The sequence below is a fragment of the Natrix helvetica genome (assembly GCF_964273705.1).
Source record: "Natrix helvetica genome assembly, chromosome: 1".
Lineage (NCBI taxonomy): Eukaryota > Metazoa > Chordata > Lepidosauria > Squamata > Natricidae > Natrix > Natrix helvetica.
This window is the reverse complement of record NC_138548.1, coordinates 160,626,800-160,639,817: the sequence shown is the minus strand read 5'-3', so window position 1 is coordinate 160,639,817 and position 13,018 is coordinate 160,626,800. Positions and strand designations below refer to the sequence as shown.

The 13,018-nt window shown below is 38.4% G+C and overlaps 1 protein-coding gene across 3 annotated transcripts in view; it reads left to right on the top strand.

Moving 5' to 3' along the window:
• LOC309382980 (sodium channel protein type 1 subunit alpha) overlaps positions 1-13,018 on the top strand; it is a 136,377-nt gene that overhangs the window by 23,014 nt on the left and 100,345 nt on the right. The window contains exon 1 of one of the 3 annotated variants that reach the window (XM_081934985.1): positions 5,624-6,133. The exons of the other annotated variants lie outside the window; for them this stretch is intronic. The gene's annotated coding sequence lies outside the window, so the exon portion shown is untranslated. Of the gene's footprint in view, positions 1-5,623; positions 6,134-13,018 lie in introns of those variants that run through there. 3 annotated transcript variants of the gene reach the window in all.

Genomic DNA, 13,018 nt, shown 5'->3' with positions numbered 1-13,018 from the left:
TTGTTAATTGGTAACGTAGTTTTTAAATGAATCTGGTTTCCTCATTGGCTTTGCTTGTCAGAAGGTCACAAAAAGTGATCACATGACCCCGGGACACTGCAACCATCATAAACATGAGCCAGTTGCCAAGAAAAATGGCAATTACCCCCCCCCCAAAAGGAATTTTGAACACATGGCCATGGGGATGCTGGTCTTAAGTGTGAAAAATGGCCATTAGTCACTTTTTTCAGTGCCATTGTAACTTTGAAGGGTCACTAAAAAAACTGTTGTATATCAAAGACTACCTGTATAGAATACAGAATAACAGAGTTGGAAGGGACTTTGGATATCTTCTAGTCCAACCCCCTACTTAGGCAGGAAACCCTACACCACTTCAGACAAATGGTTGTCCAATCTCTTCCTAAAAAACTTCCAGTGTTGCAGCATTCACAACTTCTGGAGGCAAGCTGTTCCACTGATTAATTGTTCTAACTATCAGGAAGTTTCTCCTCAGTTCTAAGTTGCTTCTCTCCTTGATTAGTTTCCACCCATTACTTCTTGTCCTACCCTCAGGTGTTTTGGAGAATAGTTTGACCCCCTCTTCTTTGTGGCAACCCCTGAGATATTGGAACACTGCTAGACATCCCCAGTTCCTGCAACCGTTCTTCATATGTTTTAGCCTCCAGTCCCCTAATCATCTTTGTTGCTCTTCTCTGCACTCTTTCTAGAGTCTCCACATCTTTTCTACATCGTGGTGACCCAAACTGAATGCAGTATTCCAAGTGTGGCCTTACCAAGGCATTATAAAGTGGTATTAACACTTCACGTGATCTTGATTCTATCCCTCTGTTTATGCAGCCTAGAACTGTGTTGGCTTTTTTGGCAGCTGCTGCACACTGCTGGCTCATATTTAAATGGTTGTCCACTAGGACTCCAAGATCCCTCTCACAGTTACTACTATAGGCTCTGTAGTTACACAGATGGATTTGTATGGCATTTCACCACTGATATACTTCCATTTTCACCTCTTGCCCTAGTCCTGTGTTACTGACTCTTTAGAAATGCTTCTACGCAATTGTGTGAAAGAGAGCGGGAGAATATCTGGAACCAGAGAGAGAAATTTACACACATTCAATAGGGTTACAGCAACTGAAGCTTCCTTGCAACAGGGCAAAAAGAGCTTTGCCAAAGTTTTTCAGAAAAACCCAACCCTTAAGGAGGGTTTTGAAGGAACAGAGGCATCTTAGTAGACATGATTATGAAGGAAACGAATATGCAGGGGAGACCTAACTGACATAATTACACAGACTTTAGGACCATAATAGGAATACAACTTTAGTTGAAATCATCTCTACGGTATGCTGCAACAGGCAAAGGGGGAAGTTAGCCTTTGAAAAAAAAACATTAGCAATAGGATAGGAAGGACCCTACACCACCTCCTGCTGCCAGATTGTGTAGAGTCATATAATATTTACGTGGTGCAAGCAGAATTAGAATATCATAGAATTCTGATTTCTCCATATCAAAATGAATAGCTTCAATTTTGCAAAGCATATGTAAATCTCATATGTATATGAAAGAACTGCAACGAAAAAAAAGTTAAGTAGAGGGATGGATAGATGGATTAAACAATCTTTTTTTGAAGAGTGAATGAATATACACTATTCTTTCCATTAGTTTTTATGTACAAATTACTATCGCATAAGAGCAAAACTATCGAAAGAATCAAGTCCTGTTTACCAAAATAAAAAGTGCTTTTTCTTCACTCCTATGATGAGATTCCTATTTTACAGGTAATTGTGGTAGTTAATAGAATAAATGGTCTGAATGGATTAAATTCTGGATAGAAAGTTCCACTCATTACTGACACTCGTGGTGGTGTTAATTATCACCATGGTGAATTGATTAATCCTCCTCCTTAAGAAGAAACTTGCCTATAGTAATAAAATACATCAACAAGAAGAGGGGAAGATCTATTTTGAATTTTCCAGGATAATTCATCTGAATGGTTGGTGACTGGTGTCTTATAGTTTGATAGTATTATCAACATCATTTAATATACTGCACAGTCATAATCTATGCAATATTACAATGAAGAATTTTAAAATACATTCACCTCATTTGAGAATTATTATTATTTTATTCCCCATTATTTTCTAGAAAATTAAAAAGTACTTTGAGAGAGGAGAAAGAAATTGAACCATTATACAGTAATTCACAAAAGACTTAAGTTTACCCAGCAACAGAAGTCTGCCTAAGCCTCAATCCAAAACATCCAAACCAAGTATTAGTGTTGACTTTTACCTTGCATTTGATACTTTTCTCAACCAAATAACCATCCAAGGAATTCTGAGATTATAATCTATAGAAAATAATGAATGAAAATTCTAGCTAGCCAAAATGAAAAAGAAACTCTAGGCTACAGTCCGGTCTGCATATATAATCTACATTGACCTCCAGACGTATCAAATACCTTTAGTTGAAAATTGACACAGTTTTTGAACAACAGTAGCTGTCCCAAAGGGGTTTTTTTCCCCTCTAAGCAGCAACACATTTATCTATGTTCACAGAGTCATTTGCTGACTTAAACATCCCTTTAGGAAATTCATTTTAGAGAATCTGACCTTCAGTTCCTCTTCGTCTGCCTTCCGCTCACCAGCATGAGACAGTGACACCCAGGCAAAGCTTGCCTCTTTCCTTATTTTGCCTCGCTGTTGCTCACGCTAGCTGCTGCTATGCAGTCCTGTACAGCATGAGAGCAGGAATTGTGTTAGGTTAGCTTTTGCTGACTGTCAACGCTTCTCTAACGCTCGTCTCTAAACCTGGCTATTCCTGCCAGGGGAAGGAGGACATCGGCTTTTCAGAGCTAAGCTTGCTTTTCCCAGAGCAGTCCAGGGGGAAAAGAAAGGGAGAGACTTGGGCATCTTCCTACTAACCAGTCCACCTGCTTGCAAGCGTTTGCACTTCCTGCCAGGGATGACATTCCAGATTCAGTCCTGACTCCTCATTATGTAAGGCAGTCTAGGTCAAGTGTAGGAGAGAGAGAGATTCTACCGACCCGATCAAGCTCCGGATTCAGCCTAATGCTTCATGGGAGCATGGAAGTTGGATTATGACCTTTTGCTGCATCTACTTAGGTAATATTTTTAATTGCATGTTTAATAGTATGCAGAGAGATTCTCCCCCCCCCCCCCACAGGCATGCAGTACGATGAAGAGAGGTGTGTGTGGGGGGGAATTATTCAGAGAGAAAAATAGGTTCTGTTTTTTTTTGCTTGGATAGCATTTTTTTAAAACTAGATTTTGGCTTTGAAACAGTCTGCAAATGAATCGATAATATATTTGCTTAGCAAACATCTTCTCTGCCTGTGGGTGGAATTGCTGTTGATTAGACAGATTAAGCAATTAAACAAATCTATTTCCTTCATGGTGTGCTGTGAGGGTGGAGAGATATCCATGAAAAGGGCTATTCACTGTGACTTTTTGGAATATATATATATATATATATATATATATATATATATATATATATATATATATATATTCATATTCATATAGTATATATATGAATGTAGAAGCGATCCTTCTTTCACAAGAGACTTCTTATCTGTGCTTCTGTGTTTATTTTTAAAAACCACTGTAGATCTTTCCATATATATATATATATATATGAATGATACTGCGGATAAAATTATAGAGTGACTGCTCTGCAGAGTCTACACAAAGCACCTTTAGTGATGGTTGCGGTAGATGATTTGTGCAGGTACAGCGGTTTAAGAAATATGCTGAACTCTGTTGAAGCAGCCTGTGGAAGGGAAAATACTGATTCCCTAAGAGGCTCCTATTGTTTCAGTTTACTGCAACATTGAAAGGAAGAGAGAGATCGAGAACTCCTCCGATATGGGCTGCATCAGAATAGGCCTCCAGCAGTAGGCAGAGTAGTTGTGATGCAGCAGGCTTGTGAATGGAATTTCAAGAGCCCAAGAACTGGTGCTTAATGAGGCAGCATGATTGCTTTGAATGTGCCCTAAAGCTGGGGAGAATTCTGCAGGACCTTGGACAGCGGCGTGGGACTAGTCTTGAGCGCCACAAAATGCACAGTGAAGGTTGCTGTTTTAAAAGCATGCATGTACAGATGTGTTTTGGGTGAGTGGGCTTGTGTGTGAGAGAGCGGGGGACGGAGGGAGGGAGGAAGGGAGGGAGGGAGGGAGAGAGAGAGAGAGAGAGAGAGAGAGAGAGAGAGAGAGAGAGAGAATTTAAATTAAAAGCTACCAGAATGGGGGGGGGGGGGATTAACGTATTCATTCAGTCAGCACACTAACTCATTAAATTGCCAGCTGGTTGTTGCATTCTGGAACGCAGTATTCACACATGCTGCTTCCCCCCACCCCATCTTTTAGCAGTGAAGCATCTCTAGCATATAAGAGATAGAAAGGGCTGTCCTTATTTAGCTGCAGGATGTTGCTTGTGCCTTTCATTTCTCTCACTTTGGTCCAAACAAGCAGTGAATATTTTCAGCTCTGTTGTCCATTCACCTCTAAGGGTAAGTAGCGCGTTTCTCGTTTCCTAATTATGATTGGGGTGGACATTATTGGGGACTTTAACAGATACTGTTAAAGTGAGAAGTGGTGAGACATGATGGCTTTTTAATTACTGCTATTTATATACAGGCTTAGTGCACAGGAGAGGGGCTGTACAATGAATTCCAGCCTTAAAGTCTTCTCATTTTGGTTGTGAAGAATTGTGCAAGGTGCAGTGTTTAAAAGATAAATTTATGATAATCGTAAATACTCTGAAAAGTTTTTTTCTTTTAAAAAAAATTTCCATATCTGGATAGACTAGAGAATTTTGGATAAAAGAGAAGACATTTTGTACTATTATGCAGCTATACATTTTAGTCCTCAGGATAACAAATGTTCCAGTTTAAAACCTATGTCCCGCTTTATTTAATAGAAATAGATCCCATTTGTTTCAGTGAACTTTGTCTCTGCATATAAGATTGTAATCTTAAGGATTGTTTAGATCCACAGCTTTTTTCTCCATTACTGGGTTAGTACATTCTTCTGCATTGGTAACTGAAAAGAACATGTGTATATTACAGAAAGTTGTGGGTATTGATTCAATTCCATTAGCCAGTCAAACTGACATATTTCTATTCATCATTATGAAGTGAGTTCACAGATCTGCCTAGAATGTTCTCCTAAACGAGTAAGCATAGGATAGTAGGTGTAAGACAGAATGACAGTGCAATTCTATATTTACATAGTTGGAAGCAGGTCTCATAGAGTTTAGTAGGATAAGTGAGTTAAAACTGCCTTCATCTCTAGACAACATGGAGAAGGGAATGATGGGTGCTATAGTTTAGAAACCTCTAGAGGGCACTAGGCTCAGACAAGAAATATAATTCCCATTGAACCTTTTTATTTACACTCCACAACTATCATTAATTCAATGTAATTATGAAACAGGATTACTGGTTGAGTTCACTTATCATGCTAAGCCAGAATGTTATTTCATTGGCTTTGTCTTAGCACGTTGAATTAGTTAATTACACTTTGTGGCTTAGATATGTAAAGCAGCCATTCCATATTAGTAAGACAAAGTTAACATAAACCATAGCTGAGATATATATTAAGCCATATCTCATTGAAACTTGAATGATTATAAAGAGGTGCTTGGAAAAACTCATTGCAAAGTTTACACAAGGAATGAAAGCAGTTTTGGGGACATTATCCATAATTTGTTTTGGTCATACAACGTACCACATCATGTTTGAAACATGCTTTTTATTTAGTGCAGAATGTGACCTAGCTATTGTGGCTTGTGAACAGTATGTTTGATGACTGAGCAGATTCTTTACTCCCAGATAATTGTTGTTTATAAAGTAGGGCTTAGATTGTCTGAATAAGACTGGTTTTGTTATAGAATTGGGTTAAACTGCCTTCTTGCTGTTGCCATTGCATGTTTTTCCATCCTGTCCCTTGTAGCCTCCTAAGCAAACCAGGTTGTAGAATATAATCTTGGTCACGTAAAAGGTTTGCAAATGGAGTAACAAAACGCCCCACAGGAAGTTATTAAAAGGCCTGGGAAATGGCCTATGTGGATGAGTTTTGTGAAAAGCCTCTGCAGTTCTGGACAAACAACTCAACAGAATTGTAAGCAAAAGACTTCTAATATTGTTATCTATGTATTTGTGTATTGTTACAATATTTAAAAACATAATATCTCAGTGAGAAAACAATACAGTGTCATCAGATAAACTTCACATTGTGTTCTCAACCATCTCTCTGTTCCCCTTTTTTATTCCCAGTTCACATTCCCATTATTCTTAAATTTGTTTTCTCTTGCAAATCATTTTCTGACTAAATCAGTTAGATATCATCCAAATAAATTGAACTAAAGAAGTCATGGCTAACTTTTCCCTTATTGAATTTACAAAAGACAGCTAACCTGAGATTCACATCTTAACAGCTTTATAAACTCCAAATCCCTGCCCCCCCCCATTTAAAAAGTTTAATAACAACATTATTGTTAGTGAAATACTGATATTGTTACCAGGATATATAGGTGCAACTGCATTTACCAGCGTATCTCTAAAACCATGGCATTCTTTCTATTTCGTAGCTTTTAAATCTTAAGAGCATTGTTCTTTTATGATGGGTTAATGACTTAATTTGGTAATGAGATAGACCAGAGACGGTTGGTTGAATGAGACTCAAGAGATGCACTCTTACTGCTGTTAAATGGCCTGCTGGGCTGGGGAAGCCTCCGCTTGCTTGGGCCGCACAGTATAGCTTCATCTTGGTCACTCTCACTTTGTGCTAAATAGGAAGAACTTTCCACGTTACCATACTGCAAAAACTTTACTTGCACAGGAGGCCAAATTTGGAAGTTGGAGTCCATTCTTTGGGGAAAGTTGCACTTGAGAATGAAGCTCTCTCTACCCCTACCCCTCCCAAATTACACACTTAGGAGGGTGCAATGATGCCCATCTGTCACTAACTGTTTGACAACATTTCTAAAGGAAAGTGAAATTTAGTTGATTTACCAAGTATTTTTTGAGTGGCCCTTAGCAAATTTGCTGCCTTTGATTCTGTACTTGATGAAAATGCATATACTCTTCCTCTCTAGATTCCAAGCTATTTCTGCTTGGAAGGGAGTTAGGACATTATCTGATGAGTAAAGAAAGCATATTTGCTGTTAACCTAGACAAACTTCCACAACTGTATATGATTTGCCATGTTTTCTACATGCTAATTCCAACATGCTAGGAAACAGTACAATAGCTGGTTATCAGAATCCCCGGAATTGGGTAAAAATGGATTGTGTAATAAAGCAGGTTGCTGTAATAATATTTTAATTCTGAACAGCTTAATCTCCCAAAGTATTTTATCACAAAATGGACCTCTTATATAGTGTTCCATAGATGGACTCTGTCTAAGCCTGCTTCAATTTACATTTCAATTTTCACAGCAGAGCTAGAAGTCAATCATGGGTTATTTGTGATTTGAGCATTTAATGACAGTGATCTTAGAACCATCATTTGAGTTATTGCAAGGTTGCGCCTGGACATTATGCTGTGCCATAAATGGTTAGTTTATTGTTTGATTTGGGGCTTAGCATGTTGCCTGAATTCGGCTAGTGTGGTTTCTAAGTCATAGTTTTTGACTTGTTATATTCCTAGCCAGCCAATATAAAAGAATTGCTCTTCTTATAACTTTTCAGAGTAGTTGAATCCAAATGGATTGGGAGGGGTCCCCCTTTCAGAAATGCTTTGGAATAGCAATAGCTTGGATGAGTAGAGTAGCAGTGAGTTAAAAGTAGTTAAACAAAAATATTTTCCTTCCCAGCAACGATGTTGAAGGGCAATTTGGCACCCTGTGAAAGGCAATTTTGTCCTCCTTTCATTATTCCACGGTCACTTGCCCTTTCTGTCATTCAGAGAGAGGAACAGCTTCCAGTTGCTGTGCTCTCTTCTTCAGTATTGTGGGGCAGATTCATCACCCAGGCAAACAAACTGGCAGGAGGAAAAGTACCTGAAGGAGAATTCCACCAATCACTTCCTCTGGAGCTTGTGAGGGTGACTTCTTCACATAGTACCAAACCAGTCCATGGAATTCAATTCGAACAGCCATAACTGGAAAGAGGATTCTTATCAAAACAGTTGTTTTGATGTAGCCAATTCTGGGGGCTTCCTACAAATGTCCCCTCCCCATTTCCAGCTTTAACAATTGAAGTGTCCTAAAGACATGACTAACTACCGTGTTTCCCCGAAAGTAAGACAGGAACTTATATTCTTTTGACCCTTGCAATAAGAGCTTGGCCTTAATTTCGGGGAAGTCTTATTATTTTTGAGGTACAGGAGGCGGCAAGTGTGGTCACTTCATGGCTGCTGCTGAATTGCAATATTTTCAGGGAGGGCTTATTTTGGGGGGAGGGCTTATTTTAGTGCATGCACTCAAAAGCACATGCACTTTGGGCTTATTATCCGGGGAGGTCTTATTTTCTGGGAAACAGGGTATAAACTAAGAGTCTTTGAGTTTTAGCCCCATTATAGGCATGAAAGTAATTTGGGGCCTCTATTGTAGGAGGAGGCCATGCTAGTCTCCGCTGGCAAAAAATGAGTCCCGTAGCATCTTTTCATTTATTATGAAATTTATCTTTTCTGACTGACACATTTTTATTAAAAGGCATAAGCTCCCTTCATCAGATGCAAGAGTGGCTTGAATTGGTGTGGAATTTAAATTAGTGTGGGTGGAGAAACTGTTACGAAAGGAGAGGAAGAACAGGTGATTATTCAGATGAGGATTTCTTGTGAGACAGATTGCAGTGCTTTATCAACTAACAAATGTAATGTGTTAAAAAAAACTCTTGTATTTGTTGAGTTCTTCTGAGATTGCCTGACACCTTTTGATGTACATAAGTTACAGTTCGTAAAATCTTAGTCCTTGTAAGAAACTTTGGTGATTAGAAAACATGCTATCAGACTCCTTCTCATGTATGGTGCCTCCAGTCACCCCTTGCCTTGGGAAGAAGGGAATGGCAAATCACTTCTGAAAATGTTGCCAAGAAAGCTGCAGGGACTAGTCCAAGCAATTGCCATCAATCAAGACCAGGGGTGAAATTCAGCAGGTTCTGACAGGTTCTGGAGAACCAGTAGCGGAAATTTTGAGTAGTTCAGAGAACTGGCAAATACCACCTCTGGCTGGCCCCAGAGTGGGGGGGAATGGAGATTTTGCAATATCCTTCCCCCAGGAGAGGGGAGGGAATGGGAATTTTGCAGTATCCTTCCACTGCCACCCCCACGAAGCCACGTCCACAGAACCGGTAGTAAAAAAAAATGAATTTCACCACTGATCAAGACTAACTGACACCTGTACATGTGTGTATGTGTGGAGGGAGAGGGTGGGGGGGAGAGAATGAATAAATGAATCCAGGCAAATATTTTTATTGTACAAACTGTTAAAAAGTATGGAAGGATAAACTATCTTGAAATAGAAAATGTGACATGCAAGTTACCAAGACCATATTATTTTTCTCTCTACAATGATCTGACAGTCATCCAGCATAGGCATGTAAAATTGTGTTGCAAAAACTGTTAACAAGAAGACAGCCACAGAAAATGCTTGCCTTTAACTAGATATAAAAGTCCAGTGCCACCTACTGGTCAAATGATGAAATGATACTATCCAAATTAAGGTGGGTGGTGGTGGATGGGGAGCCTGCAGCTGCATAACAGGCAGGCGGGGGGGGGGGACCTCAGAAAGGATCCTCCCTAACTTCCCAAGCTTTAAAAGAGATAGATTTGTACCCTCCGACTTGCAAGAGTCTCTTAAACATAGCCTCATGAAAAAGTAGAATCTGGTCTAGTTGGGAAGGCTGAGATACATACAAAGTTAAAGAATGCGCGAATGACTTCTGATCTTTTCAACAGATAACCACAACCTTACTCTTCTTTCTTCCTCTTAGATGTCATGCAAGTCTTTTCAGCAGAAAATCTACATAAGGTTTTCAGTCTTTCTAAAAAAAAAAACATAGTTTTTTTTTTCTATGACCAAACAGTTTGGTTTTGCCATTCCTACAAATTCTGACATTTTCACAATCCATTTCTCCATTGTGGGGGTTTTATTATTCTTCCATCTTTGTGCATATAATAATCTTACTACAATATACAAAATCAAGTGTCTTTTTTAATTCATTGTCTATAAGTCCAAAAAAGAGCTTAGGGTTTTTTGTGGGTTTTTTTGCAATACTAATATTTTGCATCACAGTGTGAAAATTTTTTTAGTTTTCCCACAAATCACCCATGCACGATTAAAAAGTTTCCTCATGTTTTCATAGTTCCAACACTGGATTGAAATATGTTTGTGCAAATTTTGATAATTTCTCTCTCTGGTGTGGTAGACCAACAATACATCATTTTAGGGGGAAAAATCCCTTAAATTATGACACAAGGTAAATTTAATACCATTTACCCATATTATCTTCCAAGCATCCATTCCTATACCAAAATTAATAGCTCATTTTGTCATGCAGTCTTTAATTTGTTCTTCGATTTCAAATCCTTACAATGTATACATTTTTGCTATTAGATATTCAGCATGTATACATAATTCAGTTTCAAATTTCTTTTGTGTTATTCATTTCCAATTGTCTTTTAGGGTCCAATCCTGTAGTTGTTATCATGTTACTTCCCAAGACTGCAAGAGTTCTCTTCCATAACTGCACCATCAACTTCATTTCACTGAGCTCTTTGACATCATGAATTGGAAATAATTTTCTGAGCTAGATAAGCAGCTAAGTCATTGAGCTGAATCCAGTAGCTAAATAAATAAGATTTTTGCACATTTAGTGAAAATTTCTTTTCGCTTGCTTACTCAGCATGACCATCCAAAATTGTTGCAAAAATGATCCACCCCTCGTGGGATGTTCTCCTACAAAAACACAATTAAACAAGTAAAGCATACAGAGAATTGTACCTTAACTTCTTTAACTATAGTGGGCTTTCAAAGTGCCTACCTTCCTTGGTCTTTCAACAAAACATAGTTATAATTATGTAGATATCCCTGAATAGTTTATTATGGCCAAGGGCCGAAACCCAAAAATACTACTAAAGACAGTAAAAGAAAAAATATATACCTGAAGATAATAAAAGAAAACATTTATAGAGATATACTCTGTTTCCCTGAAAATAAGACTTCCCCGGATAATAAGTCCAATTGGGCTTTTGAGAGCATGCGCTAAAATAAGCCCTCTCCTGAAAATAAGCCCTCCCTGAAAATATTGCAACACAGCAGCAGCCATGAGGTGACCACGCTCACTGCTTCCTGCACCTCAAAAATAATAAGACCTCCCCGAAAATAAGGCCAAGTGCTTATTTCGGGGGTCAAAAGAAAATAAGATCTTGTCTTACTTTCAGGGAAACAAAGTAACTATAGACCTTGTGCGCCAATTGTTGCTTCATTTTCACTGTTGCAACATGATATTTTGTAACAAACAAAATAGTACAGAATTTGAAATCTGAAAAAAAGTAAAAATCATACATAAACCATACACAGCACAAGGCCAGGATATTTGCAGGACTTCCTCCTTCCTTCTTGAAGTTATCTGTTCTTTCCATCACATTGGATAAGGTAAGGATGCTCCAGGTCCCTTCTCTTAAATGGTGCCATCTTGTGGCGCCTTTTCCTTAGCAATCCCTGAACTATGGCATATCCTTCCCCTTGAGATGTGGCAGACCTCACCTCTTAACCTTCCAGAAAGCTGTTCCCCCTGTTCTAAGCAACCCAGAGTTGTGATTCTAAGATACAAATCTTTAAATAAAAATGAATAAATAAGTGTAGTTAGTGTATCCAGAGTACTGATGAAGCAAGAGTAAGATGCAAGTGCTACCAATGTTCCTTTTGAATGTACAGTAAAATAGCATAGGTTGAACTATTTAAATATCTCTAGTTCTGCAACATTGCTTCAACATGTTTTTAATTTGATGATTTCTTTGTTTAGAAATAGATCATAAGCATAAACAAACAATTGTAAGGTCTTCAGCAGCTCCATAGCATCTCACATGCTTTTTTCTCACATACAGATTTTTCAAAGCGTAATCCTGAGAGAATTATCAACCAATCTTCATCAGTATTTCTAGGTTGAAAAATGAAAGTTAAGCCTTCCAGTTGTCTGTGATCCTCTTCAATACTTATACAAGTGCAAATTTGTATTGTTCCCAAAAGTTGTTTTCGGATGTAGAGATCCCTCAACTGTCCAGAAAAAGTAGCATCTTGTAGTCCTGTGCAAATCGCTCAGTGAATTGCTCTTCAAGGATCTGCACCTTGAAGTCCTAAAATAGTCATTGCCTGCAGACTAAGCCTTCTAAGCATATGTGTGCATGACCAGAAGACATTTCAACCAGCTACTCCAGCTGCTTCATGGCTTCCAAGACAAGATTCAGAGCGAAGTTTTCTCATAAGCAAAATGCCTCACTGAATGATTTGCACAGACTTGGCATTTGTAATTTATGCTGCGTGTATACATTTCCTTCCGTTCCAAGCCAGTGGCGCTGTAGGAAATGATGGAAAGAAAATTGTTTTGCGTCTTAATGTGAACAGGGCTATTTAGCGGTTTCTAACTTCACCAAAATAATAAATATGAAAATAACCCAGGAGAGGTTTTTTTTAAAAAAAGTTTTTTCTTTTAATCTTAAAAATGAAAAGGGAAACAACTGAAAAGAGAAATGTAAAGGTTCTGGAAATGTTCATTTTTTTAATCATCAGAGTTTGGTCTCTTCTATGTACCTGAATTTGGCTTTTGGCTCTTTGACTTTTTTTCCCCTCCTGCTGAATTGTCTCTCGCAAATGAAGTCAGAAAATATTGAGCACTTAGTGTACATATGCATGGGGGATCCTTGGTGCTTTCTGAGCCTGGTTGCTTTCTTTCCCAAACTAGGTAATATCATCAGTGTTCTAACTAAGCACTAAGCTCAGGGAGTGTCAAGGACCCCTCATTTCAACCCTGAGCTACAAATATTCCCCTTTATTGGTGCATAT